Below are 14,253 nucleotides of genomic sequence, written 5' to 3'. Positions count from 1 at the left end.
AGTCAAATATTTATTCCAGAATAGAAATAATATTTTCAGCAACTCTATAGAGGACAATTCTACAACAGTTACAGGCAAATGAGTTACTGCTCTAGCTCTTGGGGGGGGGGGGGGGGGGGGAAGAAAAAAAGACCTTCTCTCACCATCACAGACCTCTCTAGAGACAGCTTGGTTTCACAGCACCTCTCCTCTTCAGCGACTATTCAACTGCTCAACTGCAGACCATTCTGTATGCTCACACCTTGAACTTGAGTATCAGCATGGCAGTAGGTTACATCAAGGACACCATGACACTCCACAAAGACATTAACATAGCTCCACAGATGTAACCAAGCAGCATTTCTGTATTTCATATATGCAATTCCAACAGCATTAATTACAATAGTGAAAAGTAACTTATCTACTACATGCAATTACAGACACACAAAAGAGGAATGCAGGCTAATTAATAGTCTTTGCTATATAAAGAAGCCTAAAAAAAGGTTTGTGATTAGCAAAGGAGTTGGCCTTCTCAAGGAAAAATACACGGTGGGACGGAAAGGGTATACAGCACAACTTTTCTGACCAAGCCTGACTGCAGAAGGCAGCCCACAGCCCAGAGCAGTTGGACTGCTGGCCCCGAGGGCTCGGTGAGAGAACACTGCCATCACCTCAGGGGATAATTCCAGTCATACCAAAGAAGTTTTTAGGAATATGGCCATCTGCAACAAATGTATTTTGAACCACAGCCCACCTCCAGCTTCCAATAACCGAGGAGAGGTAGGAGGCAGCGTAAGGTAGGAGGTGGCACACCGTGGGTTTTTTTTAGGGAAGATCTATTAATAGGAAGTCCTTCGTACCTACAGCCATAGTGCACACAGTACACAGACTCGCAGCACCTCACGGCATGCTGAAGGCTGCCTTACTCAGTCACCTGTGTCCTGTTTTAATACACTGAACACACTGATGCCGGAACTGACTGTTCCTACAGTGCTTTCCCAAGTGCTCTTAATACAAACCCCTACTTTACACACCGGCTTGAGCAGCACCCTTACTTACCTCGGATTAAAAAAAAAAATCAGGCTTGAACCCACCTCCCTGGGTTGCTGTCAGCCTTTTGAAGGGCCGAAGAGCCACAAACCCACCAGCACTCACCTGCGGCCCGCGCAGCACAGGGCAGCCTGCCGCCACCTGAGGCGTAACGCCCGCTGTTGGAACCTTCGGGAAGGGCCTCCAGGAGGCGGGGCGGCGCCCAGCGGCTGGCCCGGACAGGGCAGCGCGGAGGGGCGCGCAGCGCCGGCCCGCCTGGTTCCCTAAGAGCGGCGGGTGGTGATCAGCCCTGGGGGCGTAATAACACAAAGCTGCTGCCTGTCTTTGTCTACGGCTCAATCGCTTACAATAACGTGTATGGGCCTAGTAGCAAAAGAGCTCGCGGCCCTCGGCATTACCCGCACACCTCAGTGAGGCAGGCTGCGCGCTCCCGCCCGCGTGCGGGGGAGGCCGGTGGGAGCGATGTGCACCAGGCAGCGGGGAGGCCGCTGGGGAGCTGGAGCTGCCTTTCTGGGCCTGCGTCTCCTCTCAAAAGCAGCAAAGGTCAGTGCTGGCAGCCGCTCCTTCACTGGGGGGCTTGGATGCCCTGTGCATCCCACATCCGGCTGCGGCATATCCGTTTGTCGAAATTGCAACAGACCATGACAAAAATAAATGTGTTTAGGTAACCTTTATATCCAAACAGTGCCCGTTTATAAAATATTTTTTATAAAGTGAGTGATACTACCAGTAACCTGTGGTAAGAGTTTAAGCAGTTATCACTGGTTTTGTTTGATGTTAGTAATCACCTCATGAATTACATGTTTTTATTCAGAATGACTGGGAAGTCTTACTTGTAAAGCCATTTAAATCTGTAATAACCCCTTCGCAAAAAGTCACTATAGAGCAACATTTCTGTTCCACAGTTCTGGCTTTGTTGAGAAACCAGTTTTACATGCGCACACAGGGGGCTATCCGGATTCGGAGCTCTATCTCCTGCCTGCTGGAGGGCTCTCAGCCATCTGTTGGTCATGAATTGGCAAAAACGTTTCCTGACCCCAAGAACTACTTCATTTCACCACAGCCTAGCAAGCATTACCTGCTCACCACGTGGGCTTGCATGCCTACACCCCTGCGCCAGCGGATGACGTGCCCATGCAGAGCCTGTCACCCACACCTCAGCACCGCGTCCCAGGTAACCTCTCACACCCGCCAGCCATGCTGTGGGTGTGCTCGCTCCCTAACCCAGCTCTGTCAGAAACACCCGCCAGGGCAAGGTTAAACTCTGGAAGCAATCAGGCTTAGTGCCCAAAACTGAAGTTCCCATTCAGCCATATGCAGAGACCAATTCAGAGATTAAAATATTTCAATTTAGAGGTGCTTATTATTAGACTGCCACTTAGAGATTTTTCAGAGCCTATCATTCAGCCAAAAGTTTTGATGCTTGGACTTTTTCATTAGTTCAGGCTGAAAACTATTGAAATAGCACTCCCCTCAGGAAAAATTCTACTTTTCAGTCTTTCTAGTTATTAATCATGACTCTTTAAAAAAGTTAAATGGCCTAGCTAAGCATCAAACTGGGAATTGTTAGAGAAAGTATGCTCTGACTAACTGTTTCTCCATTTCTCAAAAATCCATTTACAGGGTTGCAGAGGTATTCGCTTTTATATGCAGCCAGTGTTTCTTTCTGCTCCCACAGCAATTTTGCTCTATATTTGAACTAGCACTTTAGGAAAGAGAAAATGAAAATATTTATTTTCTGCCATTAGAATTAGCTTTTAAACTTTGAAACAGTCTCAGTTTTCTGTTTATAAACAAGATATGGTACTTGATTCTTTAGGACCTCCTTTCAATTTACTGTGTATATCTTGTGCTCCTTTCAACTTTAGCTTTACCAAGAAAAGGTCCCTGAAATGCTTTCGTAATCAAATGCATTGTAGCTCAGATTCAACAAAATATTCAGCCTTCTACTCCTTTTGATATCCATACTAAGTTATAACCTACACAGAAACAAAGCGCTTCAATGAAGCTGGGCCCAGTACAGCAAAACACTGAATAATGTATTTTTGGCTCACTGAGGACAATGGGAATCAAGCATAGACCATACTATAGGTATGGATGTACTTAACCACTCATAGCACGTAGCTAAGTACATTTTCCTGTAAGCTGCACTGGCTCATTTGCCATTCCTACTCAAAATAGTCATTCTCAGGAAATGCCAAGAAAAGTTGATCCATGTATCTACATAATTTATAGTCTGAGTACTTGCACTTCCAGTTCTGTTATGCGACTAGACCTAATAAAAATGGTGTCTTAATATACCTATGAATGTAATATCTGTAAAGAAATGCCATTTACAATGTAAGAAAAGAACTGCTAAAAACTTTTCTCTGTCCCAGTTATTCCAGATCAAAGCTATACAGTGAAAACCTGTTAAAGGAGAACCAGATAAAGAATAAACCTGTTAGGCAAATCAAACCAGCCAGTGGTAAAATGATAAAATACTGAAATAACTATTAAAAAAATGCATCCCTAAAACTCTCTGCTAGATGAATACATATTTTAATACTGCTTGACGAAGTGTGCTGTCTCTCATTTTTCTTCTACTACATAGATGTATAAAGAAATTTTTAGGAATAAATCAGTTCGCCAGTGTGTTCATTTTTCATCAGCATACGTATCTCAACACTCCATCCTTCTGGTATGAAGGAAGTTTGTTTTATTCACAGAAGTTTGGAGCTGGAACCTAATGCTTTATTTACCCCCCATATCATAGAAGCAGTTTCCCCATCATTCTTGTATACTGGCCCCTAATCCTATTCCCAGAGAAGAATGTACCGGTGGTGGTAGACAGCAGCCCTCTGTCATCCTACTGTTAGTTCAGTAACTTTTCAAACTTAGGAAACTTCTATATGTTCTCTGAGAGAAAGTATGCTGCCCAGGAAAATCTGCTACTAGAAATGCCCTTTTTCCAGAGTATAATAAAAAATATCCTTTTAGAAGCTGTATGTAACCATTACATCATTATCTAAATATTATTAGATAACTGCATTTTTAATATAGAACTGAATTTTTATATAAAACTGGACTTTTATTGTGATAATTCAAAATTAATAATAAATAATGGTTTTCTATTTCCAGTGATTCTTAGTAATTTAATAATTTTTACTTTATTAATATATTTTAATTACCATACAATATGTTGGTTCCTTATTGGATGTGAACAGATTCAATTTACCAGTTGATGACCCACGCTGTAGTCTTTCTTCACAATTAGGTCTTAAATGTGAGTGAGCAAAGAAAGGAGAAGTGTGGTCCTCAAAGCAATTATTTTTAATAATAAGTAAAGGACACTGTGTATTTGATTTATGATTCAACACAATGCCAAACAGCTAAATTCTCTCACATCCGGGTGCCCCCATATATTACACCTGCTGTACATATGCTGTTTTTCTGTGAGTGTATATCTGATGTATTCTATGAAATGTGTGTACAGGGTGGCCTCATCGCTTCTATGATTCTGCATCCAGAACTGCGTATCACCAGTAATTAGGTACACAGACAGTTACAAATTGGATCTTCAAAATTCACAAGATAAATTATTAGGAAGCAACTTAGAGACAGGGTAGCACTGAAAGATCTGAACCCTCTAATTCCAGTATATCCTCATTTAAACTGGATGACTAGGACGCCTACTTCCTCACACAAGTGAGTCAGGGTTAAAGACAGAGTTCTATTCTTAATTATTGAATAATTAATTATTAAGACTCCAGTTTACATATTGTTGGGATACCATCTTTACTAATCAGAACATAAAAATTGTGTATATAAATTCAGTTTACTGCATATTTGCAAGTATTAGCATACAAAAAAATCACCAAGTTCTCCAGAGTTATCAAACTAATTTTGAGACAAGCTCATTAATACCACTACTCTAACTGACACCAGTGGCAGTGGTTTATTAAGCTAGACCATGCTGTCTATACCTGCACACAGACACATACTCACATACAAACACACATATAAGCACAGCTTCAGGTAAAAAACACTTGTGTCCTCCATTCTCCTCAAACATGAGCTACATAGCAGAAAAAAAGTTCTTGCCCTCTCCAAATGGAATAGAGAAAACTATTAGTTCTCTTGCTTCACTCTTTTATCTCATCTTCCAAATACAAACTCACATTCAGCTTCATCCAGTTCACTCAGTAATTTCAGTTAAAATTGTAGGTATTTTCACATGACTTAGGAAAATCAAGCCAATAAAGACAATATGTAATGCACACATTAATAATCAAATGCATACAAGTACTTTGTAAAAATAACATGAAGAATGATCACTCGCATGTCTGCTATTTGCAAGTCACCTATATTTTTCCATGTGAAGGTTTTTTCCTTATTATTACTGTTATTCTTATGTTCCTTTTATCACCATAATAAACTGCCTCTACCAGGAAAACTTCAACATACTATGTTTGCTGGCCCTAGCAGAAAAACATTTCACGTCTATGGGATGGAGATATGTTTGTTTTCAGGTCAAGCAAAAAGTTCTACTTCATAAACATAATCTCTTTTACTTTCATTGACCACTGCTAGCCTTACAGTAACTTCCCTTGCAGTGGGACAAGCCCATCAGGCATTTTCATTATCATAAACCCATACTATGCTTAGCATAAATATCATCAACCACAGACCCAGTTTTCTACTAATTTATTAGGTATGTCATGTTAGCTCATCTGCCGTAAAATATTTACCCTCCTACAGGGATTAAAAGAATGACATGCCACTGTTGTGAAAGTATGAATAAGAAAAATGGTGATTTCCCTGACAGGCCTGGATGGCTTTCTTGAGTTCAGCAACATTAACGCATGGAAAACAGAGCTTCTATGGTCTACTTTGGCTAGAACATGTCAGTCTATCACGTTAAAAATATCCATGACTTTAGTTAGCAAACATAAGTACCTTATCCTCCTGCCTCTGATCTTAAACCCGTATTCCACTGGACTTCATTTGTGGAAAGACTGGACAGAAAGTTGAGTAAGCACAAAATTACTCAAAAACTCTTCTGAATCTCTGTGTGTCATATTTCTTCCACTACCATTAGTAAATCCTTCTTGTCTGTGTCAGCTATGTAAGCATATTTTAATCTAGCAAATTCACTGAACATCATGGTATTTCTATTCCTTATGCTATTCATAAGGACAGTAAAAGAACTGATGTATACAGGGCACTCTTCTTCTGGCAGATCCTGGCTATTAGGGAAAGTAAGACGTTTTTACTGATATGGGTATATGTCCTACTAGCTATTTTCACATTTTAGCTGTCAGAATGAGTAAACCAGATAGTTTTGAAGGAGGAATTAGAGGTCCATTTGCTAAGCTGAAGGCACTTAGTATTCCTGTCATATCATATCTTATTAAGAAGACCAGTAAAGGATAACAATTGTTAGACACTGTTCTTATTTCAAACCTTATGCTGTAAAAAATATTTTAAGTTACTTCTCTATCTCAAAAGACTTTGGAGTTACTAAGATACTGTCAGAGAGAGTAATGAAATAGCTTCTGAGAAAGCAAAGTGTGGTTTTTCCATTCCTGTTGCCACTGATGCTGAAAGGTAGGTTATATGACATGGGAGGCTGACACCCTATACGCTTGCTCTATAAAACACAGTGCCATTTTGGATTGATTTTGTGAGCAAATAGCACAATCAGGGTGATAAGCTCTTACCACATCACCCACTGTTTGAATAATTACTTACAAGACAACATTTCTGTCCCCCACTATTCCCACCAATCCTCAGTAAGGCATGGAGTAACATGAACACCCACTGACTCTATTCCCTCAATTATAAAAAGTTCACTCAAGATCTTTGAAAGAGTTGGGGGTTTTTACCTACTTGTGAGGCCACACCTGCATCCCACCTAACTAACTTCAGCCATTATTTACAGCGCCCATGTTGAGGACACAGTCCAAGCTAGACTATCTTCTGCAAGATGTGTTTGCAATGCCACAAGCACCAAAAATGCCAAAAGAAAGCACATCTTTAAGTCTGTTCCACTGTGTGGTGTACACTTACAGCTCTCATTGAAACTAAATGTCTCAGATAAGCCATGCAAATTATAATGCAGCTGCCTCTTTCCATCCCTTGGAAAAAAAAAAAAATTACTGTTTTCATTTTACTTGTCTTGTGATTAAAAGCCATAGTTGAATCTTATTGCTTGCAAGCAGGGCAGATGTGCAGAATGCTTGGGGGAATGCAGAGGTCTTTTCTGCACACTGTGTTATTCCTGGAGGTAAAAGAAATGTTTCTGCCTTTGGGTATCCCTGCATAGCTCAGCCTCCTCTGTGCTACTTGAGTCTCCTCATATTTCAGACTCCTATACATTTCTGGACTCTGCTTGGTTTGACTGAGCCCCTTTTTGATCTTCTCTATAGTCTACAGGGAACATAGTTCATAAATCACTCCTGTAAATTAATTATGTTAACAGATGAAGGGTGGAATCATATCAAAAAGCGTGCATGTACCTCTCTGAAATCACCTCAGCTGACAGACTCTTTCCTTACACAAATAAGAGCCTCCGTTTCTGACAAAGCCCAAGGCAAAACCTGCAAGTCTGCTGGGGATACATCCCATTGGCTTCGTTATTCATTAAGTCAGTCAAGAAATAGTGGCAGCTCTGCAGCGTTGGGAACACCCATACAGTCACTTTTTTTTTTTATCCTGCAGCTTCTGGTTCTATTGTCTGTTAGTGCTGTCATTCTGTATTCCTGTTTCCTTACTGTTCGCTCTGCTCTACTGACACCACTAATCAGGCCATGCCAGAGTACAGCATTTATTTTAAAATCCTTTGGAACCTTACTCACCTTGTAACAAATAATCCTGCTCTGGTCGTTGAATAGCCGCACTGTTCTTTGTATACATGTGGTTAGGCAAAGGGACTGGATTACCTCAATCAGCAGATGCTCGACAGTGCTAAAACTGAGAGACTGCATCTGGTCAATCCATTTATGCCAGCCCAAACATCTCTCATATGTAACTACTGTTTTAAGGGGCACTCCACAACATAGCTTCTGAAATTTAGTATTCTACTTTTTCCAGATACAAGGGTTTTCCTAATAAAATGTACCATTTCAAATGCACTTCACTTTCAAGCCAGATTCGTGCGTAACTTACCTCTGTAACAGCGCTATTTACTTTTTTTTCCCCTGCATGCCAGGGAAATAAAGCAGTGTAACTAATAAAACAAGTAGCAATAGTGTAGTACAATTTATCTCCTTTGATAGGAGAAAGTGTCAGGAGAGATTTCATTCTTGGAGAGCGGTGACCATTTTGCTTTACATCCTAAGGCTTTTCTTACACTGCAAGAGATTTTTACAAGATGAGAATGAATCTTTAGTCAAACTTTAACTACAGGGCATCAAACTACAAGCTGAGGGAAATGGAGAAATAACATGAAAACACTGCCAGTTCTTTTTGCAAGAGACCTGCGGCATCTCATTGCAAATGAGATGTCAATCCTGTAATTAGCAATTCAGTCAGTATTAATAGTGTGTATGTTACTTCACATCAATCACTGTCATTTCCATGTAGTCAGGATGTTTTATAGAACCTAATTTGTAAACAATATGCAAAATTTTAACACACTTGAAATTAAAATTGTCAAACATCTTAGCATAGCCTTCAGTGAATACAGATAACTGTGCAATTGTATTTTGTCTCCTAAGAAGGAAAAGAGAATGTTTTAGTTATTTATTTCTATAAATAGACTTTCAAAATCCTAGTAGGTCCTAAGGGAAAAATAAGCATGCATTAAAGGCCATTAGTCCACATCCAAAACCATTGTAACCAACCTGTAACACTTACTTTCTCATCAAGAATAACACAAAACTGAAAAAGCAGGGGTACAAACTTGAGAGTCAAAGGCAAAAGTCATCCAGCAATTCATGTTTTATGAAGCAGTATCTATTCTTGATTTAAGATGTTTCCAGGGAAGCATAATCCATGGCTTTCCGGGTAAGTGGGTGTTCAGTTGTTAAAAAAAAAATTAATCTCCTGATTCTCAATTTGTTGATTTCAAACATCAGAACTTGCTTTATTTTCATCTAACAGATTTCAGAAAGACCTCTGTAGGAAAACTGTATTTCTCGTATGTTATGAGAAATATAAATTCTATTTCACATATAACTACTACAACCACCCTTTCACCTTAAATTTGATAGATTATGTAGATTAAGCTCCTGGAAGTCTTCCTCTTTAATACATTTTTTCCTATGCTTTAATTATTCCACTGGCTTTTCTCATTGCTGATCAACAACCCTGCTGAATTGTGAACATTAGTCTTCCACTGGGAGACCCCTGAAAGTGCCAAATAAAACAAAACTTCTACTTAATATTCTCAGGATTGCATTAAAACCTTTACTGCAAATTACATTCTTTCTCTCCCTACATCATAACTACTTCTGACTCAAAATTAATTGCTCATCTATTGCTTGTAAGCCACTTAGATCCTGTGCTTAATATGGGCAGAAGGTTCCTTAGGTATGTTTCTCACTGTGAGATTCATAAACACTGAAGCACAACAAACATCAGAAACTTTTCATGTGGCTAAAAGAATGTCATGAAATTAAATGATTCACAAACTGTGAGCCTGTCTTCATTCTGTCTTCTCTGGAGAGCTCAGCCTAGACCACACACTGTAACTCTTGTGTGAAGCTGCCAAAAATGCAAATTCCAAAGTGGCTACTAGCTTTCTGTTCACTTAAAACCAAACTTAATCTAAAAAGCATATACACTGTACAGCCTAGGCATGGTTTGCAGAGTTTTCATGTCGACTAGCTGTTTACACATTAAATTTTTTAATAAGCTGTTACTTTTGTGACAAAAAATATCGATGTACAAAAAGTTGCCAGAAACAGAGGGGCATCTTTTCATATGTGGTATCATTTTTCAATACCTTATGCCCTTTCCTTACCCCTAGTTTGGGACTTGCAAGCTGTCAGGCTAGAAATGCTGCCTAGAAATACTCGCACCTCATCAGCTTCAAAGACAGAACGAAGTTGGTGCACCTTGCTGGTCCTTTAAAATCTGGGACTTGTATTTTAGCTGGTGTACATTTTCTTTTGAAAATCTAGCAGATATGCAAAGACTAAACAATGAGCTATATCTGCTCAAGTATAATGGATGTACAGTATTCATGAACACCATTGCCATTATGTCTAATAGGAAGGTGTTCATACAAAGGAGACTACATACCCCAAGGAGTTCAGTGTTTAGAAGTTTTAGCACAGGCCTAAACTCTGAATTCTTTACATGCAAATACAGTGTTCACTTGATTAAATGATTAGTACTACACAAATGAAATTAATGTCAATCTGAGATTAGGAAACAGATCAAGGCACATGGAACAAAGAATAAAGATGTACTCAATATGCTCACAAAAACAAAACTAAGATTTTAAGGGGGATGGCTACAATCAAAATATCCAGCTCCCATTTATGATTTATCTATAAAACACTCTTATAAACTTTGGAATCTATTTTAAAATATGGGTAAAATAATGGAGGTGATGGCTGTACTGAGAAATAAAATCAAAAAGGCTAAAAAAGTTTTGATGTTTAGGAGACTTATGGATGGAATTCATGGAAAGCAACAAGATTTATCAGATTAGTAATTTATTGTGTGTATTTTTTTCCACAGGAGGTACTATGGCAAAACAAAAGGGCTCCAATGAAGCCCGAGCTAATGTTGTTCTAGATTCTGGAGGTGCTGTTTAAGAAGATACTTAACCATGTGGTTGTCTTCCAGCATGATTAATGTTATTACTTTCAATTATACTATTCAGATGCTTCAATTAGGCTTCCCGAATGAGAGTATGTTTACACAAAGTACGTGGGGGGGGAATCACTGCCTTCCAGAGCATCAGTTGTTCACAAAACTCATTAAACTAGTATTTTGCTATTATAGCTTCTGCAATTAGCTGGCCTCAAGGAGCAATACAACAATCTCCCCTGGGCTTAAAGCAACCTGTCATCACTCCTTTTATTTTTTGCAAAACTTTTTTTATCCATTATGACTGGATTCCTTGCATATACCCCACTTCTCACTTTGGCTTCTTTCACATAAAGAATGGATCTCCACTGAGATGGAGCCTTCTCACAATTCAGATGCAGTAGGAGAGACTTTACAGTGACACAGGACAGCCTTTTTGGAAAAGACAGTATTTATTAACTGCTTAGAATACAGTACCTTAAGGTCCCTAGGTAAGAATGGACAAGCAAAGACTACACTCATGTCAGTATCTCGAAGTATTAATTGTTCTTCTCCTGAAGAACAGTTTGTGATTTCTTCTCTCAGTGTGCTTGCCAGTCAACTCAGTTCTGCATTTCAGCCTGCTCTTGGAGAATTTTCTTATGTTCTGCATCCCTTATAAGCTGATGTCCAGTCACAGTGTGTCTGTTGTATCTTTATGGTAACATTGCTCATTTGAAGATAATTCTTGAAAGTTCACTTCGATTTGCCTTTCTGACCAACGGTTCAAGAGAGAAATTACTACCTTTGGTCCTATTGAGACACAATGCAAAAGGAAAAGGGTAACAGCATCGGGTCCATTTTACGTAAAAAAAAAATGAAGGGATTAACTGTTTCCTCTACAGCTGTCATTTCGCCTTCAAGTAATTTTGATTTCTTTCAAAATATTATAGTGAAATCCTGCCCTTATAGGCACTTTGAAGGAGTCAAGACTTTACACAGATTTGTTCCCTCCACCTCCATATATTCATGTCAAGCCATGCATATGTTACTAAGTAAGTGAAAAGTCTCATACACACCTGTTTTTTTCCAGGATCCACCAGCAGAACTGTGATAACCACCTCCGGATATCATCTCCATATTTCTACCTCCTCTTCCAAAATTAGAAAAGCAGTTTTTGTTCTTTTGTGGGTTAGAACATAAGCTATTCCACAAGTGACAAAAATACTGTCTCCAAATTGCTCACCTCAGAATGGAATATTAGAAATCCACTGGGAGAAATTCTTGCTTGAGTTCAGATTTATTTCCATGAGATAGAAATATTGACATTCTGCTCCAAGTGTAAAAACAGCTTTCCAAGTAACTAGAGGACTCACCTAGAAGATAATAGAGTGGACGATAAGATACTAAAATGTCCTGGAAATTTGTAGCAACTAGTTTACATGGATGCTGTGATATTAATAATCCAGTCTTACATATACTGTTGAGCAATGTTCCACACTGCTTTTCAACATTTCTGCTTCAACAATCTCATCTGCATAAGCTAATGTTGACATGGGCGTAAACAAAAATCTCTTTTAAAGCAGAGGTTTGTGATTAGCTTTTGTATCCAGTTGCACACACAAGTACAATAACAGATGGAAGATTACTAAAGAGTAGAAGAAAATGAATTTTCCATGTCATTATCTTTCAGAGATGAGAAGTACAAAACAACACCTATTCTATTACACGTCTGGTACAATGGACTCCTGTCTTTGGGCCAGATGTGATCTGCTTTTTAAAGGAAAGTGAAAATCTAATTGGAACATACTGTGGAGAGACTGACCTTATACTCATCTGAGTTTTCATTAAAGTAGCTATATAAAGCACTTGATATGTTGCAGGCTGCAGCTGTCAGCTTCAAGAGCTACTTCTGAAAGCCCTAAAGAAGAATTAATTGCAAGGTAATGATTGCAGCACTATGGTTAGCGCAGCTTGCAGTTCCGTTGCAAGAATAACCATTTAATTACCAACAGTTAAATAAGGCCATTCCTACAGACTCTGGGTTAATTCTAGGAAGTGTTAAGTACCCACAATTCCTGTTAGTTTCAGAGGACTTTGACAGCATTTATCACCACCCAGGATTTCACCCCGTAAATACTAATTGGATCTTTTAAACCAATACTTTCTTCTGAATTTTCAGATATCCAGCCATACCTGTGGTAGAGAATCTGCTAAAGTCATTTGCGCTTTTTTTTTTTTTTTAAAGGTGTATTTGAGTTTTCAAAATGTTTACTTTAAACAGCCTGCAGGTCTGTCTTTACAAACACACTGTATTTTTGGGCAATGACATCAATATATCTCATCTGCTGGTTTTGCACTTAATTATGCAAAATGACTCATGAGGATGTCACAAAAAGAACTAAGTACATTGTATTTGCCAGTTCATCTCCTCTCTCAATTAAATTCATAGCTTTAAGATTCCCAACATTTTCCTTGATCTGACAGGTAGCAGAACAAAGCACTTGTATTTTAGGTGTTGTCTGTCATGTTTTATCTGAGCAAGACATTTACATACTTCAACAATGCCAAGAACACAGGCTTACAAATTCATATACAAAATGGTAGCTCCCATTAATCACCGATTAACTAGGCAGCAATCCAGGAGAGCAGCTTGCTCTAAGAGCTTGGTACCAACTGAGCATCCATCAATAGATTTCTAATATATCTGAGAACATTATGTACTTCCACTAAAAATTTCAGCAGCAGAAATGTAAAGAAGAAATTGCAATAATGAATAATTATTTGTTATTACTGCCAACAAGTTAATATACTAATGGATCTCTACTTTATTCCCCACTTGTAAGCTAACTGATTGTTAATGCATGTTTTTATGTGGTAACATTACTCAAAGTCCAAAACATGACATTACTCTTAGCAAGGAGGTTCTGATACTTTGCTGAGTACAACACTGTAGTGTAGAATGAATGCTAGCCATTGTTTTATTGCAACATTGCAGTTCTGCAGATAGCTGTGTTAACAGCTGGTGTTTCTTGAATACTGAGTTTCTAAATTAAGATATATACTGTAACTGAATGCAGAAACATGAGAAAAACATGGCAACAAGAATTTATTTGTTCTATTTCCCGCTAAAAAAGGTTCAAAAGAGATGGAATAATCACCATTGTCACTTTAAGTCCTTTAGCATCAAGTACAGGAGCCCATAGTGGACACAGATGAACCTAACTGAGGAATACAAGATTGTCTGTATAGGTACAAGTGATATAAACATTCGCCAGATGCACAGTGATATTCATGTCTTGAGTAGGTCTGCGGCTTCATTCTTCATCAAAGCCTTGTTCTTGGACAAAACAAGCCACTGCCATTGAAAAAGGTTTATTATGCTGTCTCTAACACTGGCACTTCACTGCTGCCTATTGGCAGCTATGAGCACAAAATGTTAACGAGAAGCCTGCCCTCAGTCTCTTTGCTGGGTAAAAAAATGGCTGGACAGCCAGACCC

The sequence above is a fragment of the Phaethon aethereus genome, assembly GCF_964289735.1.
Source record: "Phaethon aethereus genome assembly, chromosome: 5".
In the NCBI taxonomy this organism is placed as follows: Eukaryota; Metazoa; Chordata; class Aves; order Phaethontiformes; family Phaethontidae; genus Phaethon; species Phaethon aethereus.
This window is presented reverse-complemented; position numbering follows the sequence as displayed.